At 47.3% G+C, this 16,870-nt stretch overlaps 1 long non-coding RNA gene across 1 annotated transcript; it reads right to left on the bottom strand.

Annotated features, from left to right (window-relative positions):
- Positions 1-7,215: 7,215 nt before the first annotated feature.
- LOC129054941 (uncharacterized) lies at positions 7,216-15,947 on the bottom strand. The gene is made up of 3 exons (XR_010137993.1): positions 15,589-15,947; positions 10,610-10,732; positions 7,216-9,464 (listed from the first exon to the last, which is right to left on the bottom strand). It is a non-coding gene; the product is annotated as an uncharacterized LOC129054941 (long non-coding RNA).
- Positions 15,948-16,870: the final 923 nt, after the last annotated feature.

Raw genomic sequence — 16,870 nt, 5'->3', positions numbered from 1 at the left:
CTCAGACTTCGACCCATTTGTTCTTTGGGATTAAGAAGGGATAGGGTGGGCGGGACACAGTAGCTCATGTTTGTAATCCTAGCACTTTGGGAGGCTGAGACAGGAGGATCACTTGAGGCCAGCAGTTCAAGACTAGCTTGAGCAACATAGTGAGACCTGTCTTTACAAAAAACTAAAAAAAAAAAAATTAGACAGGCATGGTTGCGGGCACCTGTGGTCCCAGCTACTCAGGAGACTGAGGTGGGAGGATTGCTTGGGCCCAGGAGTTGGAAGCTTCTGTCAGCTATGATCGCATCATTGCATTCCATCCTTGGTGACAGAGTAAAGGGATAATCAATCTGTTATAAAGAGTGTGGGTTCACTTTTCTATTAGTTAACTTTTGCTTGTAACAAAGGAACCCACATTTAGTGGCTGAAAATAATAACCATTCATTTAGTTTACAGTTTTGCAGTTTAGACTGGGAAGCTCTGTTTCCCTTTATGCATCTATGGTTTGCTGCAAGTCAGCCAGATGGCTCTTCCTCTGGTAGGTGGCTGGATGCTGGTTGGGGTGATGAGGATGAATGGGGTCTGTGACTCCCATCCTCCAGCCAACTAGCTTTAGCACGTGTTCCAAGGTAATGAGCAGAAACATGCAAGGCCTCTTGAGGTTTAGGTTCAGAAAAGTCACCTTGGCTGTATTATATTGGCCAAGCAAGTCACAACCTAGCCCAGATTCAAGAGCAGGGGAAATAGACTTCTCTTGAGGGGAGGAACTGCAAAGTCACATGGCAATGGGCATGGATATAGGGAGGGCAATAACTGAAGCAATTTTTTGCAAACGATCTACCATAGTCTATTGGCATGTCGTGTGTTAGCTATGGAGGAAAACAAGACAAAAATGATGTGGTCTTTGCTTGCAAGATTTCAACTAAAAAATATAGGCACAAATAAAGTCCTTCAAGGCAAAGTAAGGGACATTCCACAAGATATCAGCCAACAATATTCTCTAAAGATTCTGATAGTCAAAAATCCTTTTTATCACTAGGGACAAATAGCCCCCCTCAGCCTATGTACCAGACACTACAGCTGCTTATTAAGCTACCCCAAAGTATAGAGGCTTAAAATGACAAAATTCATTTTGCTCATGAATCTGCAATTTTGACAGGGCTTGGTGGGGACTGCTTGTCTCTGCCCCTCTTGGTTTCATTGCGGCTTACAGGCTGGGGGCTGGAGTCCTTTGAAGTCTTAGTCACTTACATACCTGGCCTCGCTAGGGCTCGTTGGACATCTCTCTCTATCTCTGTGGAGAGTCTCGATGTGATCCCTCCAGGACGGTAGCTTCAGGGTAGCCCGACTTCTTATATGCTGGCTCAGGGCTCCCAAGACACATGTCCCAAGTGAGAAACCACCAGAAAGAGGCTGTTTGACTTTATCACCTGGACAGGGATGTCACACAGTGCCACTTCTTCTGTAGTCACAGGCCTGCCTAGATTCAAGGGAAAGGGCATAGAACTGTGGTAGGCAGAATTCTGAGATGCTTTCCCAAGATTTCTGGCCCTGCTGTACACATATCTTCCCCCTGTTATTCGATCAAACACTAACCTAGGTGCTACTGTGAAGGGATTTTGGTAATTAAGTTCTGAAATGTGTTGACCTTGAGAGAGGGAGATTATCTGGCAGACCTGATTTCATCCATGAACCCTTTAAAATCCGAGAGTTTTGTCTGGCTGGTCACAGAAGTCAGAGATTTGAAGTCTGGGAAGATTTCAATGTGCCCTTGCTGGTTGAAGATGAAAGGGGGTCATGGAACAAGGAATGTGGATGGGCTCTAGGAGCTGAGAGCCAGGAAGAAAAAGGAGATTGCAGTCCTCCAGCTGCAAAGAACTGAAGTTTTCCAAGATCAAAGAAGAGTTTGGAAGCAGATTACCCCCAGATGAGAATTCAGATGAGAACTCAGCCTGGCTGACATCCTGATTTCACCCTTGTGATATCCTGCAGAGAGAATCCAATTACGCCTGTGGAACTGTCAGCTAATACATGGGCGCTGTTTTAAGCTGCTGAGTTTGCAGTAATTTGTTAAGCAGAAATAGAAAGCAAATACAGACCCCGTCTCTAGATGGAGGTGTGTCCATGTCACGTTGAAGAACAGCATATGCAATGGGATATATTGATGTGGTCATTTTTGGAAAACACAAATTGCCACAGGCTGGCTCAAATCACTGGCAGAGGGGTTATGTAAGAGTACACTTAGGGCATGAAGTGACACAGAAACCCAGAGGGATTCAAGATCCTGGAATTTGTGGAGATGGGAGCAGGCAGGTCATCGGTGTCTCTGGGTCAAAGGTGGCTCTAGCAAGACACCTGAGCAGTGAGAGTCTGTGATCTCTTTTCTAGTGCTCCACTGTTAATGTGCAACTGTTTAAACTGTTTACTCTCCTCTGGTTCTTTTTCTGTTACCTGCTGTCTTCCTCATCTACCATTTTACGTATCTTTTTATTTATTTATTTAATTTATTATTATCATTTTTTTTGAGATGGAGTCTCGCTCTGTCACCCAGGCTGAAGTGCAGTGGCACGATCTCAGCTCAATCCAACCTCCACCTCCCAGGTTCAAGCGATTTTCCTGCCTCAGTCTCTTGAGTAGCTGGGACTACAGGCACTTGCCACGACGCCGAGCTAATTTTTGTATTTTTAGTAAAGACAGGGGTTTCACCCTGTTGGCCAGACTGGTCTTGAACTCTTGATCTCAGGTGATCCACTTGCCTCAGCCTCCCAAAGTGCTGGGATTACAGGCGTGAGCCACAAGGTCTGGCCCATTTTATGTATCTTTTCTCTACCTCAATTTGGGAAATTCTCCACCTTGAGTCTGAAGCTCCCCGAGGGAGAGGCCAGAAACTTGCTTTTCCGAGCTCACCTGCATCTAGGGCATGGATCTATGACAGCCCTGCCACTCAGGTGTGCCCGCACAAGACTTTTTTTTTAACCATGGCATACCATTGGAGTGAAGGACTTTGATTTTGATGTATAGGAGGTGCTGAGTGGAATTTGTTATGGCAGGGAATAAGGTTAGGCAGAGATATGTGATTTTTTGAGGAAGCAATAGCGGCGGCTCTGGCAAAGACATGCAGTGCCCACCATTCATAGTTTGAGCTTCAGTTTTGGTGGCCAGAAGTGACAGCAGTGGTGCGTTCCTAGAGCAATCCTTGAATGTGATTTGGGAAATTTTTCTGTTTGCACACCCTCCAAGTTTGATTCTCTGCACATCCTGGAAAAGATGCCCAGTAGTTCCTCCTTATTTCACAGGGAATACATTTGAAGATCCTGACTGGATGCCCGAAACTGTTGATAGTACCTAGACCTATCTACACTATGCTTTTTCCTACACATTCATACTTAAGATACAGTTTACCTTATAAATTAGGCAGACCAAGAGATTAACAACAATAACTAATAAAATAGAATCATTATAACAATATACTGTAATGAAAGTTATTTGAATGTAGTCTCTCTCTTTCAAAATATCTTATCATACTGTAGATCTTAGCAACCTCAGCATATGATTTCTTTCTTTCCGTAGTAAGTTTGAACTGTCCTCTTTTCTCTTAAAGAAAGCATTTTGCTGGCTGGGCGCGGTGGCTCACGCCTGTGATCCCAGCACTTTGGGAGGCCAAGGCTGGCGGATCACCTGAGGTCGGGAGTTTGAGACCAGCCTGACCAGTATGGAGAAACCCTGTCTCTTCCAAAAATACAAAATTAGCCAGGCATGGTGGTGCATGCCTGTAATCTCAGGTACTTGGGAGGCTGAGGCAGGAGAATCGCTTGAACCTGGGAGGCAGAGGTTGAGGTGAACCGAGATCACGCCATTGCACTCCAGCCTGGGAAACAAGAGCAAAACTCCTTTTAAGAAAAAGAAAAAAGCACTTTGTGGCTTCCCTTTGGCAAATCTGAATTATCAGCATCACTGCTCTTGCACTTTGGGGTCATAATTAAGTAAAATAAGGGAACACAAGCACGGCAGTACTGCGACAGTTGATCTGACAACTGAGACAGCTTAGTACTAAGCGACGACTAGTAGGTGGGCGGTGCCTAGAGCATGGAGAGCTGGACAAAGGGACGATTCCTGTCCTGGGCTGAACAGAGGGGGGCAGTGTGAGATTTCATCATGCTCTTCAGGGCAGCACACTTTAAAACTGACAAATTGTTTATTTCTGGAATTTTCCATTTAATATTTTTGGATGACAGTTGACCACAGGTAACAGAAGCTGTGGAAAGCGAAACCATGGATAAGGGGAATGACCATACTACTTTCTCTGTAGGTGAAAGCATATTTATTCTGGTACTCTTTGTTTATTGGGATAAAGAAAAAAGAATTTCCCACAGCAGGTGCCAGGGTCAACAGTGATCTGCTTTAGAAAAGGGACACAATCTGGATCAACGACTACTGTTGGAACAATCATGTGATAAATTGTAAAATAATTCATGGCCATTCTCTAACATCTGTCCATGTTCTGCACAGAAAAAATAGGCAAGTTAACCCTAAATTTATCAATTTTTTTTTTTTGAGACAGGGTCTTTCTCTGTTGCCCAGGCCGGAGGGCAGTGGTACAATCACAGCTCACTGAAGCCTTGACCTCCCAGGTTCAAGCAATCCTCCCACCTCAGGCTCCCAAGTAGCTGGGACTACAAGTGTGTGCCACCACATCAGGCTAATTTTTGAAGTTTTTTTTTTTCTTTTTTTAACTAGAGACAGGGATCTTACTATATTTCCAGGGCTGGTCTTACATTCCTGTGTTCTCTCCCCATCTTGCCCTTCCAAAGTGCAGGGATCACAGGCATGAGCCACCACTGCGGGCCCTTCAAATCTTTCATGTGGCACTAATCTCTGTCATTCCCTGAGAGATGTAGTATTGTTGGCCCTTTTTCTAAACCACGTAATCCTTACTCCATGGATCAGGAGCCATTTACTGACTATGTCTAGTCCACTCCAGACACTGGGAAATAACCACAGGATTGGCCTGGGATACCACTGGGCTCATGAGAAGCAAACTTGGGCTAAAACTCCATTTGTCATCTGATCTCTATATTGGTTAGATTCTCAATTGCAACTACCAGAAACTACTCTGGCTATTTTAGCAAGTAAGGGATTTTCAAGAGCTCTAGATACCTTAGAGAATCATTAGGAGGGCTGGAGAAACAGAATCTAGGGTGATTTTTCCAGAATCCCCCAAATGACAAAGCAGAGTGGATCTGCCAAGGGAGTTGCTGCCTCTGCCAAGACCATAAAACCACCAAGTCAGAATGGAGCCTTCTGAGTCCATTCTGCACAAATTCTGGACTCAGCTGGAGTTGCAGAGCCACGCTGCTTCTGCTGCCCATACCAGTAAGCTGGATGTCCCAGGTGAACCTCATTTCCTCACCTACCTCCCTTCTAAACCAAGCCCACATGGGTGCGTCTGACTAGTAGAACCCAAATTGCTCAGCTCATCTTAGTGGCAAGGGAGGCTGGTAAATGTAGTTTTTAGATCTGCCTGGAGAAGAATAGTGACAAGATGACGGATACAACCTACACTCACATGAGCTTCCATTCTAACTGGGGAACCACAGTATTGCTCTGCATTTTCAGAGACTAGAATTGGTTTGGAGGCACTGTCCAATCATCCCTAAAGGCCTGGGTATTTTCCTTCCCTCAGGAGACAGCTATTCTTGTAAATACCCACAGATTCCCATGGGAAGGTCAGGGTGGCAGCCCCTGCCTTCTGGACACCCAGGTTCTTGTCTGGTGTCCAGGAAGAATCAGGTCACATGAACTGTTTGAAAGGTGATGAATGCAGAAGATTTTATTGAGCATAGGGTGGCTCTCAGTGGACGTATAGTGCACGCTTGTGATGTTACTGCAGGGCCCTTCCTCAAAGCCTCCCCTTCATTCAAAGTTCTCTGGGTCTATGAGCCAATTCTGATTTTGGAATTGGAATCACGGGGCTCAAGACAGGTCTCTTACTGACCTAAAGTTTTCTTTTGCGGTGGCGGGGTAGTGAATGTGGCAGATGTGGAAGACTGACTCACTCCTATCTGTTTCAACATCCTTCTAATGAGCTTTCCTATACTCAAGAGGCTGGTAATCTAAAATCTACCCTTTTCCAGACTCCCCTACAGCCATAGCTTAGGGTTTTCCAATCAGATGCACTCTGTGAGTCATGAGTTGAGTGGGGAGAGAAGTAGAGGGGGAAAAGTCAAATGCTTTTTCTTTGTGTAGGTCTGCCAGGTATACTGTATGGCCCTGGGGCCAACATGTCTGGTAGTGGCTTCCTGATTCCCAAATTTTCTGATTGTGGCAGACCAAGAGTTCCCTTGGGGTCCACTTCTGTGGTGTTAATATGGAAGCCATGCCCAGAAGCCCAATATAGAGTCTGTTTCTTCAGCCTTCTAATGATTTTGCAAGCACCTAATGCCCTGTATTAAATTTATTTCTGTTAAGAAAGTGAGATTGGTTTCTGTTACTTAAAACTGAACCCTAGCCGGGCACGGTGGCTCATGCCCATGATCCCCACAATTTAGGAGGCCAAGGCGGGCAGATACCTGAGGTCAGTAGTTTGAGACCAGGCTGGCCAACATGGTGAAACCCTGTCTGTACTAAAAATACAAAAATTAGCTGGGCATGGTGGTGGGTGCCTGTAATCCCAGCTACTCGGGAGGCTGAGGCAGGAGAATCGCTTGAATCTGGGACGCGGAGGTTGCAGTGAGCCAAGATTGCACCCCTGCACTCCAGCCTGGGCGACAGTGTGAAACTCCATCTCAAAAAACAAAAAACAAAAAACAAAAAAAACCAAAAGCAAAAAACCAAAAAACTGAACCCTGACTTGTGGTCTGCTCATGTATTTTTGTCCTAGAGACCCACCATCACAGACTCCTACAGATTTTATCCTAGGTCAGCTCTTCACCTTTGCCATGTTGTACCTCAGATGTCATCTCCATTCAAATCAGGAGGCCTAATTCAACTGCAGCATCTTTCATTCACATCCCCAGAAAACAACTGTTACTGTGTTTTTCAAAGATGCTGTGTTCCCCCTGATCTGTGTATTTCTTAAAAGCCAGAGTCTGCACAGCGCCTTCTGGGCTCTCATAGTTGGTGAATGAGTGAATGGATTCCACACGATAATTCTACCCTAACATTCCCGTCTCCCTAGGCAGTCAGATTCCTTTTTCTTTATTACAAAAAGGATTTTCTAGAAACAACTTTATTTCGAATAAGCCTTTATTGAGTTCAGTTTCTGTCATCCAACTGAGCAACCATTCTGATCCACTTCCAGATATTTAAGCTAGTAGCTGAACTTCCAATCTCTGGTGAATGCTTCCACATTAACTAAGCTGGATCAAAAATTCATTCCCAATCCCAGTCTTCACATTTCTGCTCATATAGATTAGCAGCAGCTTGAAATTCTCCTGGTGTGTAAACCTTTTTCTCTAAGCTTTGTCTTTGTAATTGGCCTCTTCCCCCAGGTATGCTGGCATCTGGCTTATTTATAATTTTGAAAGCAATAAAGGGTGGTAGGGTAGAATGTGAAGATAATTTGGAGTTTGGAGTCAATTAAATTCTCTAATATCTTCCTGTTCCAATTCCGTGGGTGTCCCTTTTTCCTGATCAGTGCTCTAACTTTTATATAAGAGACTTGGCAAGGTTGTGATTTCAACTTGGAGAAGTCAATTTTGAGTTTATTAACTACTTCAGCATTGTAACTACAAGAAATGAGGTATTTTTAAAGAATAATTGTGGATAGTCCCTGGTCCTCTGACTGTCTACAGAGTCAGGAACTTAGAACTTCAAGTGTATTACTCCTTCTCTAAGCTCTTCAGTACAGTTAGAAGAAACTAACCAACTCCAATTTAATTCACATGCTATGGGCTTCTAGAAGCTCATTTTAATCATAGCCAGATTTTCACTGGCCCATCCAGGCCAGATAACCAAAGTGATTCTCATGTCATTCATTCAACAAACTTTATTGGATAAATGTGTATCAAGCTCCTTTTACACCAGGCACTGTTCTAGGTGCTTGGGATATATCAATGAACAAAAGAGACAAAGATCTCTGCCTTTATAGAGCTTGCATTATAGGTAAGCGTTGGGCAAGAGCAACAAATGTAATAAAGAAATAAATAATACTATACTTGAAGGTGGTAAGTGCACAAAGAAGTAGGGAATATCAAGGGGGATTGGAGTGCTATGGCAGGGTGGGGAGGAGAGCAACGTTAAATAGGATGGCCAAGGTTGGGTTCACTGAGAAAGTAAAACATAAGCAATGACTTTGAGATGGAATAGTTCCCCTGACGCCCTTCATGGGCGGGAACTGGAGCACTTTGTTGTTGTTGTTGGTTTTTTTTTTTTTTTTTTTTTTTTTTTGAGACTGAGTCTCGCTTTGTCGCCCAGGCTGGAGTGCAGTGGCGAGATCTCGAGTCACTGCAACCTCCGTCTCCCGGGTTCAAGCGATTCTCCTGCCTCAGCCTCCCGAGTAGCTGGGATTACAGGCACCCACCACCACGCCCAGCTAAGGAGCACTTTGTTTCACTCAGCCTGTTGCTGGCCACTCATTGTGGGAGCGAGTGCGTGAGTGAGTGTGGGAACCGGAGCAAATGAACGCTGCAACCGGCCAGTTGCTCCTCTCTGGCAGGAGCAGGCTCTGTTAGGGCCCTGCAGCAGCATCCCTGTTCTTTCAGCTCTGCTGTCAGGGGATGGCCAAATACCAACCAGTTCAGTGGAGGTTCAGGGTGGCAGCCCCTGCCTTCTCGGCACCCAGATTCTTGTCTGGCGTCCAGGAAGAAGAATCAGGTCACATGAACTGTTTGAAAGGTGATGAATGTAGAAGACTTTACTGAGTGTTGGGTGGCTCTCAGTGGAAAGGGAGGATGGAAAGGGGATGGGATGGTGATCTTTCTCTGAAGCCCCACCGTCTCCGGCAGGGCCCCTCTCCAAACCTGCACCATCTGAAGTTAGCCAGATCTATCCACAGTCTCCGATACTCAGTTGCTTTTCTGCTCGCCGCTCAGCCGCTTATATCCTCAATGCTCAGCCGCTTGTGTTGCTCTGCCAGCTGAAGTCTTTTATGGGCACAGCATATGGGCAGGCAGGCCAAAAAGGTAACATTTTGGGGGAAAATGGGGTCCTTTAGGGCTGAAGTTCCAGGCTTTAGGGTAGGGTCTAGCCAGGAGCCCAGCCCTTCTGTATCAACTTGACGGAGTGAAGGAGGCAGTCAAGCATGTGTCGGGACCACTCCAGGCAGAGCAGCTAGTGCTGATGATCATCCTAACAGACAACGCCTTGAGCAGAGTAGTGACAGGTCACTTGATGAGAGGCTGCGAGGCTAGGAGCAGAAACAGAGAGCCCAGTGTGCAGGGAGGTGAAGAGCCCCTAGCACTCAGAGTGAAGATGGTCAGAGGTGGCTGGATTCCGAGCATCATCTGAAGAAAGCACTGCCGGGAGTTCTTGAAGGACTGCATATTGTAAAAGAAAGAAGTCAAGGAGGTCTCTGAGTCTTTTGTCTGAGCAACTGGATGATAGGAGTTGTGGGATGGAAGATGGCTGGGATGAAAGATGGGGAGTCAGTTTCAGACATGCTAAATTTACATTGTCTTTTGGACACCCAAACAGAGATCTTTTAGAAGTCTCATGCCAGTAATCACACTTGTTACTAAATTCTGTAGCCATCAGGTTTTTTGCCTGCAAAGATCAGAAGCCACACTCTGAAGCCAGTTTGTTAAAGGATGTTAGGTAAGCCATAGACTCTCCAGGAAGAACTCCCAGGGAACAGGCTTGAAGGCAGCACAGCCCGGAGCAAGCCCACCCTTGCCACCATCTGCAGGTGCAGATTCAATAGCCCATTCCACCTGGCGCTATCACCAAACTTGTGGCACTGCTGCTTCTAGTCTGCAGTTATTCCTTCCAGCATGGATTCCACCAGGTGCCTCCTTTTATAGGACATTAGCTCCCAGCTTACAGGCTTCTATGATGTGTGTGTGACTGATTATGTGTCTGTGGTCCAGCTGCAAGGGAGGCTGGAAGGCTAATTTCTGGCTTCTATATCAGGGAGGCACAGACACTAGAGGGAGAATTCCTTTTCAAAGGAGCCGGGCGACTAAGTATAAGAACAATTGTCCACAAGGAAGGAGCAAGGACTAACACTGATTACGCACTTAATAATGTTCCAGGCACTTCCCTAAGCACTTTATATAAGATAAGGGAATAAACCCCGTATCTAATCCTCACAGCAATCTCATGATGCTATCCTTGTTTACATTTTACACATGAGGAAACACGTTTAGCGCGATGAAATGACTTGCTGAAAAGGTCACACAGCTCCTAAGCAGTGGAGACAGGAACTGAATCTAGGAAGTCTGATCCAAGGACACTGGGATTATGAAGCCCATTTTATAGATGAGGAAATTCTAAGTTAGAGAGGTTAAGTAACTTGTCCAAGGTCACATAGCTTGTAAATGATCAAGCAAAGATATAATTCCAGTTTGGCCTGGCTCCAAAGCTGGTGCTCTGTTTCCTGTTCTCTATGGCCTTGAGCAATTATTGACCCCCAAAGGAATACAGAGGCTAGCAAATCCCATAAGCAGAGGCTTGTCAAAAATACCTTATGTGGGCTGGGTGTGGTGGCTTATGTCTGTATTCCCAGCACTTCGAGAGGCTGAGGTAGGAGGATCACTTGAAGCCAGAAATTTGAGATCAGCCTGGGCAACAGAGCAAGACCCTGCATCTACCAAAAAAGAAAAATAAATTAGACAGGCATGGTGGTGTGCACCTGTTGTCCTAATTACTGGGTTACTTGGGAGGCTGAGGTGGGAGGATCACTTGAGCCCAGAAGTTTGAGGCTGCTGTGAACCATGATCATACCACTGTACCCCAGCCAGGGCAACAGAATGAGACTGTCTCTAAATTAAAAAAAAAAAAAAAAAAAAAAAAAAAAAGACTTACGTGGGAAGCAATGACTGTACAAAGAGCTGAGAAGAAGACAAGTGACCTGGCACAGGTAGATTCTTTCCTGGGATCTCAGTTTCCCCCCAGAAGGCCCTGGGTCTGTGCTTGTCAAAGGAAGGAATGGGTGAATGAGCAAACGGTGCAGGGACGAGGATGACAGAGGAGGGTTTCTATTATTATTCATATCATTCTAACACTCCGCAAATATCTACCCAAATCTCTAGAGCTTTGATCTCGAGTCCCCGCCCCTCGGAGTGTTCTGCTTGGTTGTGGAGGCTGCTGCTGCTGCTGCAGCCTCTTGGCTTCAGGCTCTGAAGCGCTCCCCATCTCAGGCCCAAACAGGAAAAAATCAGTTCCTTTCTGTGCTCCTCTTACTAGACCGAGATCCACTGGGATTGTCTGAGGAAATTCTTGTGAAACCAGAAAGAAAGTTCAAGAAATGATGCAACAACAACAACAAAATAAAACCCAGGAGAAATAGTACGCCATGAATTTAAAAGATTGTGAGGAGAGGTAAGGCCTGGTGGGTCCTCACCTGCCTCTTTTTGAAAATCTCGTATTGGAGTCCCTGTCTATTTTAATCCCCTCTTCAAGTCATTCATTCATTCAACAGATCTTCACTGGGTGCCTATTCTGTGGCAGGGATTGGGAATAGATGGAATTGTGAGCAGAAGAGATGAGGTCTCTGCCCCCATGGGCTCACAGTCTGGTGCCTGAGGCAGACAGGCAGACAGGCCAGTGCTGAGCGAGTGCCGTCGGTGACGAGAGGGACGGGCTGTACTTTCAGATGGGGTCTCCTGACCTGGCCATGGTGGCTGGGGAGGCTTCCTAGGATAGGCATGGGCCAGGAAGCTTCCATATGTCATTTTGTTGATTTCTCACAACTGTGTGAGGTTGCTATTGTTGCTTCCATTTACAGATGAGGAAACTGAGGCTCAGAGAAGAAAAGTTCCTTGCCCAAGTCACCCACACCAGTGTTGATCTGGCTCCCTACCTCCTGCTCTTAGCACGACCTATCTGACCTCTAACAATTTTTAACACTTTTTAAGATTGCGCTGTGGCCTCAATTTTCTCCAGAAGGTACCTTGATCTCTCCCCAGGAAGATTAAAGCTGTCAGAGGACACATGAGTGTCAGAACCACAGATAGTGTGGGTGCAGAGGGGTCCTGGGTGAATAACCCTGCACGGACAGACAGTCCCTAAGGACGGCTCTGCACCCACACGCTGGGTGTGACACTCATGTGTCCTCCGATGGCTTTGATATTCCTGAGCTTTCTTCCCACCCAGGAATCCCTCAATCTGTCTTTGCTGCTACCAGCACTCTCAGCCTCAGAGACATGCCATCCTCACCTGAACTCAGGCCAAACTCTCAAACATGATTCCTTTCATCTCTTGCCCTCACCATGACTCAGTCAGTCATGTTGGGGTTGTCAGAAGGAGCATTTGTCAAGACGGAGGGAAACCTCAGGGAAGTGAATTAACACCAAGCCCATAAGAGTCAAGCTTGAGATCCAAAGGTGGGGTGTGTGTGGGGAGGAAGATTAGCTTCCCCAAGCTCTCTGCTCACTGGGAGCCCCAAGTGGAGACTCTGCCTGTCATTGACCCCTTCATTCAATGGGTACTCACCAAGGGACTGCTCTGTGCCAGGCATGGGGCTAGTGGCTGGGGCTACTACAGTGACCCAGGCCGAGTCTGCCCCCATAGAGTCTTGTCGGGGAGACCCACAGGTAACAGCCACCTCCATACAGTATGCTGCATTCCATTAGGGGGAAGCCCAGGTACTCTGGGCCACACAGCAGAAACAACTAACACAGTCTTGGGAGTCAGGGAACATTCTTTGGAGAAAGCGCTGAGTCAACACACCAGGAAGATGTTGGATTTGATATTTGATATTTGGTGGAGGTGATATTTGGTGGAGGTGATGATATTCGCTGGAGGTGGTATGCATGTGTGTGTGTGTGTTTGTGCGTGTTGGGGATGGGCGGTTCTGGGCAGGGGGAACTGCATCAGTGAAGGCCTGGAGGTGTGACTGAAAGTGGCCCACTGGAGGAGCTGGAACTTGAACTTCCTGGGGCTACTGTGCAGAGGATGAGGAGGGGCTGATGAGGGATGACGGGGTGCTGGTGGGAGCAGGGGGTCAGTTGTGGAGAACTTGCTTATAGTGGGGAGACTGAACTGTACCCCGAGAGCCACAGAGAAGCACATGTCCCTTTTGTTTTCACCTTTTTCTAGCCCTGCAGTGGGGGAGGAGAACCTGTTGGCCAGGAACTGCCCACAGCTTTTGTTCTGGATAAGTCCCTCATGGAGGAGGACACAGGCAAGAAGATGGGTCTTCATCCTAACCCACGGAAGCAGCGCTGGACTGAGGAGCACCACCTGCCAAACTCCCAGTGGCACTGAGTAACCTCCAGGGCGGGGGCGTGTCCCTGCTTAGGAGCTCCCAGGAGCCTGTCACACCCCCCCACCCACCTCAGAGGCTCCTGCCCCCTGACCTGAGTGAGCTGTGTCTGAGTTGGGTCCCTCCTCCCTCCAAGGAGTGTGCTCTATGGACAACAGCCTCTGTCCTCATTTGTCCCTTCCTCCTAGCGCCTCCTTCTGCACCCCTGATCCTGCTCCATGCTGTCACCTCTTCTGTATGGCAGCTGGGCCTTGTCTGTCCTGGGATGGCGGCAAGCCTGTACAGAAGTCATTTGCCTTATTTCTCACTACCACCAGCTTCCCAGATGGGAAACTGAGGCTCAGAGAGATGACATAACTCAGCTGACAAAGGATCTGAGTGGGTTTGTCCTGCAAGCCCACCCTCTTCTCCTCATGCTGTCTAAAACAATTATAGACACCTCCCATGAGCAGGAAAGCTCTGGAAATGTCTTCTTGGAAAGCAAGCAGCTACCCATGAACAGTGAGTCTCTGTCCCAGGTATTTCTTGTCTCTGGGCCTCAGTTTCCTCATCAAACTCCTCAGTGTGTGGAACAAATGCAGTGGCAATGAAGGAACGAGGGCACCAGGGAGGGCGGGCTCCACTGACTTTCTGAGTCATGGAAAATCCATGGTCCAAAAAGCTCTTAGCATTTTCTCTGCCCCTGGGTCTCACATCCATCTCCGGCCACGCCAGCCCCCGAGCCCCAGGGGTCCTACTGTTCTCCCTCCTCTCAGGCCAAAATGAGAACAAAGCAAGTTCCTTCTCTCCATTCCCCTCGGCATGACTAACACATGCTGGCGTTTTCCCAAAGGAACTTCTGTCAGCCCTAATGGAAAATTGCAAAATACAAAGGAAACAAAGCAAATTCAGAATCCACAGCAAATAGTCATGTTTGAGGTACAAAAAGTTGGGGCAGGGGATGCTTGCTGAGAGCATCCCCTTCATACTAGTTCTTTTTTTTTTTTTTTTTTTAAATTTTAGGTGGAGTCTCGCTTTGTCACCCAGGCTAGAGTGCAGTGGTGCGATCTCAGCTCACTGCAGCCTTGACCTCCCAGTTCAAGTGATCCTCCTGTCTCAGCCTCCCAAGTAGCTGGGATTATAGGCACCTGCCACCACACCTGGCTAATTTTTTGTATTTTTAGTAGAGACGAGGTTTCACTATGTTGACCAGGCTGATCTCGAACTCCTGACCTCAGGTGATCCACCCACCTCAGTCTCCTAAGTAGCTGGGATTACAGGCACATGCCACCACACACGGCTAATTTTTTGTATTTTTAGTAGATATGGGGTTTCACCATGTTGGCCAGGCTGGTCTGGAGCATAATAGTTCTTAACTGGAGCCCTGTCCTGAGTTCTTTGGGCCCCTGGATTTTCCAGTGTATGTTCCCTGGGGTGTTAATTAATATAAAATAACCCCAAACAAAACTCTTGTGATCACATCCAGTGGAAAACATGGAGATAAACAAACCAAACCTTTTTTTTTTTTTTTTTTTTGTAGGACTTCTCAAAACTTTTGGCCTTGGCCTCCCAAGGTGCTGGGACTACAGGCGTGAGTCACTGCACCTGGCCAAAGCTTTTGTTTGCTTAAAGTGCTTTGTAAGTTTCCAAGAGGAGGCTACAGAACCCAGAAATCACCTGTGGATTGGACCACAACATGCGCTACTGAATTCATGGTGGGAAATGCTGATGGTCTCTGATGGAGGCTGCTGGGCGGCTGCTGCCCTCACCCTGACCTGTCCTCCTCAGCTGGACGGGGGACTTCTAGGAGGGGGAGGGTCCCCACTGAAGATGGACACATGTCCTGTCAGAGTTTCTGAGAAGCTCCAGCCCTTAGGCAGAATGGGACAAGGAGAAACAGAGTTGGGTCTGTACTCGGGACTGCAGAAGCTGAGCATGCGGAGTCGTGGGGACAGTGCCCCTCCTCCATCCCCACCTCCCAGCCCCCCAGTGTCTCCTTCTCCCCCTGATCCTTCCCCTGATCAGGCCAGGGCCCTGTCATTGTCCCAACAAATGCCTACCACCAGTTCATCGCATCTTGTTTTCTCTGATGTCCTCGCAATCACACACCTTGTGCCCCTGAGCTGGGTACACGATCCTTCGCAATGTGTGCTACGAGAACTGTATTGCTAATAATAAAGACAAAATTTAATGACTCCACTGGCTGAGCTTCTGGTAGGTCCCAAGCACGTTAGACAGACTATTTCATTAGTTCTCACCTCGGCAATTTGAGGAAGGTCTTGCTGTCTCAGTATCCTGAGTCTTGGGTTCAAGGCTTCCACAAGGTCACATAGCTTTTAAGTGACAGGGCCTGGCTGACTTGGCTCTGAAGTGAGTTCTCTTTGCAACAACCTACCCAGCTGAGCCCCTCCTTTGTTTAGAGAAGGCTTCTCCTCTGAGCTGGGAAGATCCAACTTTGACCCTCAATTCTCAGATGACAGTGGTTCAGTCAGGCAGGAACTAGCTGTACTAACTTGTAAACAAGTCACTTCTGCAAGGAGAGGCAGAGGCCAGTGCTTGCGCAAGTGTGACTGATAAAGGAATGGGGCGAGGGCTGAGGACTCTCCGGCTCTACTGATTTATGATTCTGAAAGTCATCAATCTTTTTTTTTTTTTTTTTAGACAGCAGGAACTTTTTTTTTTTTTATTATTATTATACTTTAGGTTTTATGGTACATGTGCGCAATGTGCAGGTAAGTTACATATGTATACATGTGCCATGCTGGTGCGCTGCACCCACCAACTCGTCATCAATCTTAAAGAGAGATCTGCATTCCCCAAGCTTTCTTCTCCCCGAGGGGCCTCTCCTATCTCTCGCCAATATTGTGGCTCCCCTCAGCCGCAGGGGAAATCTTTCTGGTTTTCTCTTAGGTCCAAACACGAACAAAATGAAATCCTTTTTGCACTTCTCTGGGTTCTCTTCTCTTCCTTTCCCTTCTTGGTTACACTTTGGAATTTTCAGAGGAAAAGTTTGCCAAGTCCAGGGAAGACTTTATGGAAATGAACAAGAGCCTATAAAACCCCATGAACTATCCATGAACGATATAGCAAGGTGTGAACTGTTTCCTTCACAGCTGTGGCTGCAGCGGCCCCTTGTGGCCATGTTACACGCCAGGCAATTGAGTGTCAGAGAAACCACAGTTTCAGCGCTGGGAGGGGAGCTCTCTTTCCTTAGAGAGGTGGCCTCCTGCATCCACTCTTTTGTGGCCCAGAGAGGGGAAGACACATGCCCAGGGCCACAAAGGTAGAATGCAGGCATTTGGACTTCCAGCCCTCCTGGGGCTCTTTCTCTTGTACTGCGCTCAGCTCAACGTCCCTTTGTTGCTGTAAGGAGGCCAGGGAGCAGCCTGGAGTGTGGGCCTGCCTTTGCCCAGACAGGCTCCCTCTGACCGTTCCTCTCACACAGCACTGAGCAGGGTCAGGGGTGCAGAGGGAGGCGGTAGGAGAGAGCACGCCTGCAGGCAGGTTGGCGAGTCCCCTCGCGGCCCCCAGGAGGCGCTG

The sequence above is a fragment of the Pongo abelii genome, chromosome 19 (assembly GCF_028885655.2).
Source record: "Pongo abelii isolate AG06213 chromosome 19, NHGRI_mPonAbe1-v2.0_pri, whole genome shotgun sequence".
NCBI classification, from domain to species: Eukaryota; Metazoa; Chordata; class Mammalia; order Primates; family Hominidae; genus Pongo; species Pongo abelii.
The sequence above is the reverse complement of the archived record's forward strand: the minus strand, read 5'-3'. Positions and strand labels throughout refer to the sequence as shown.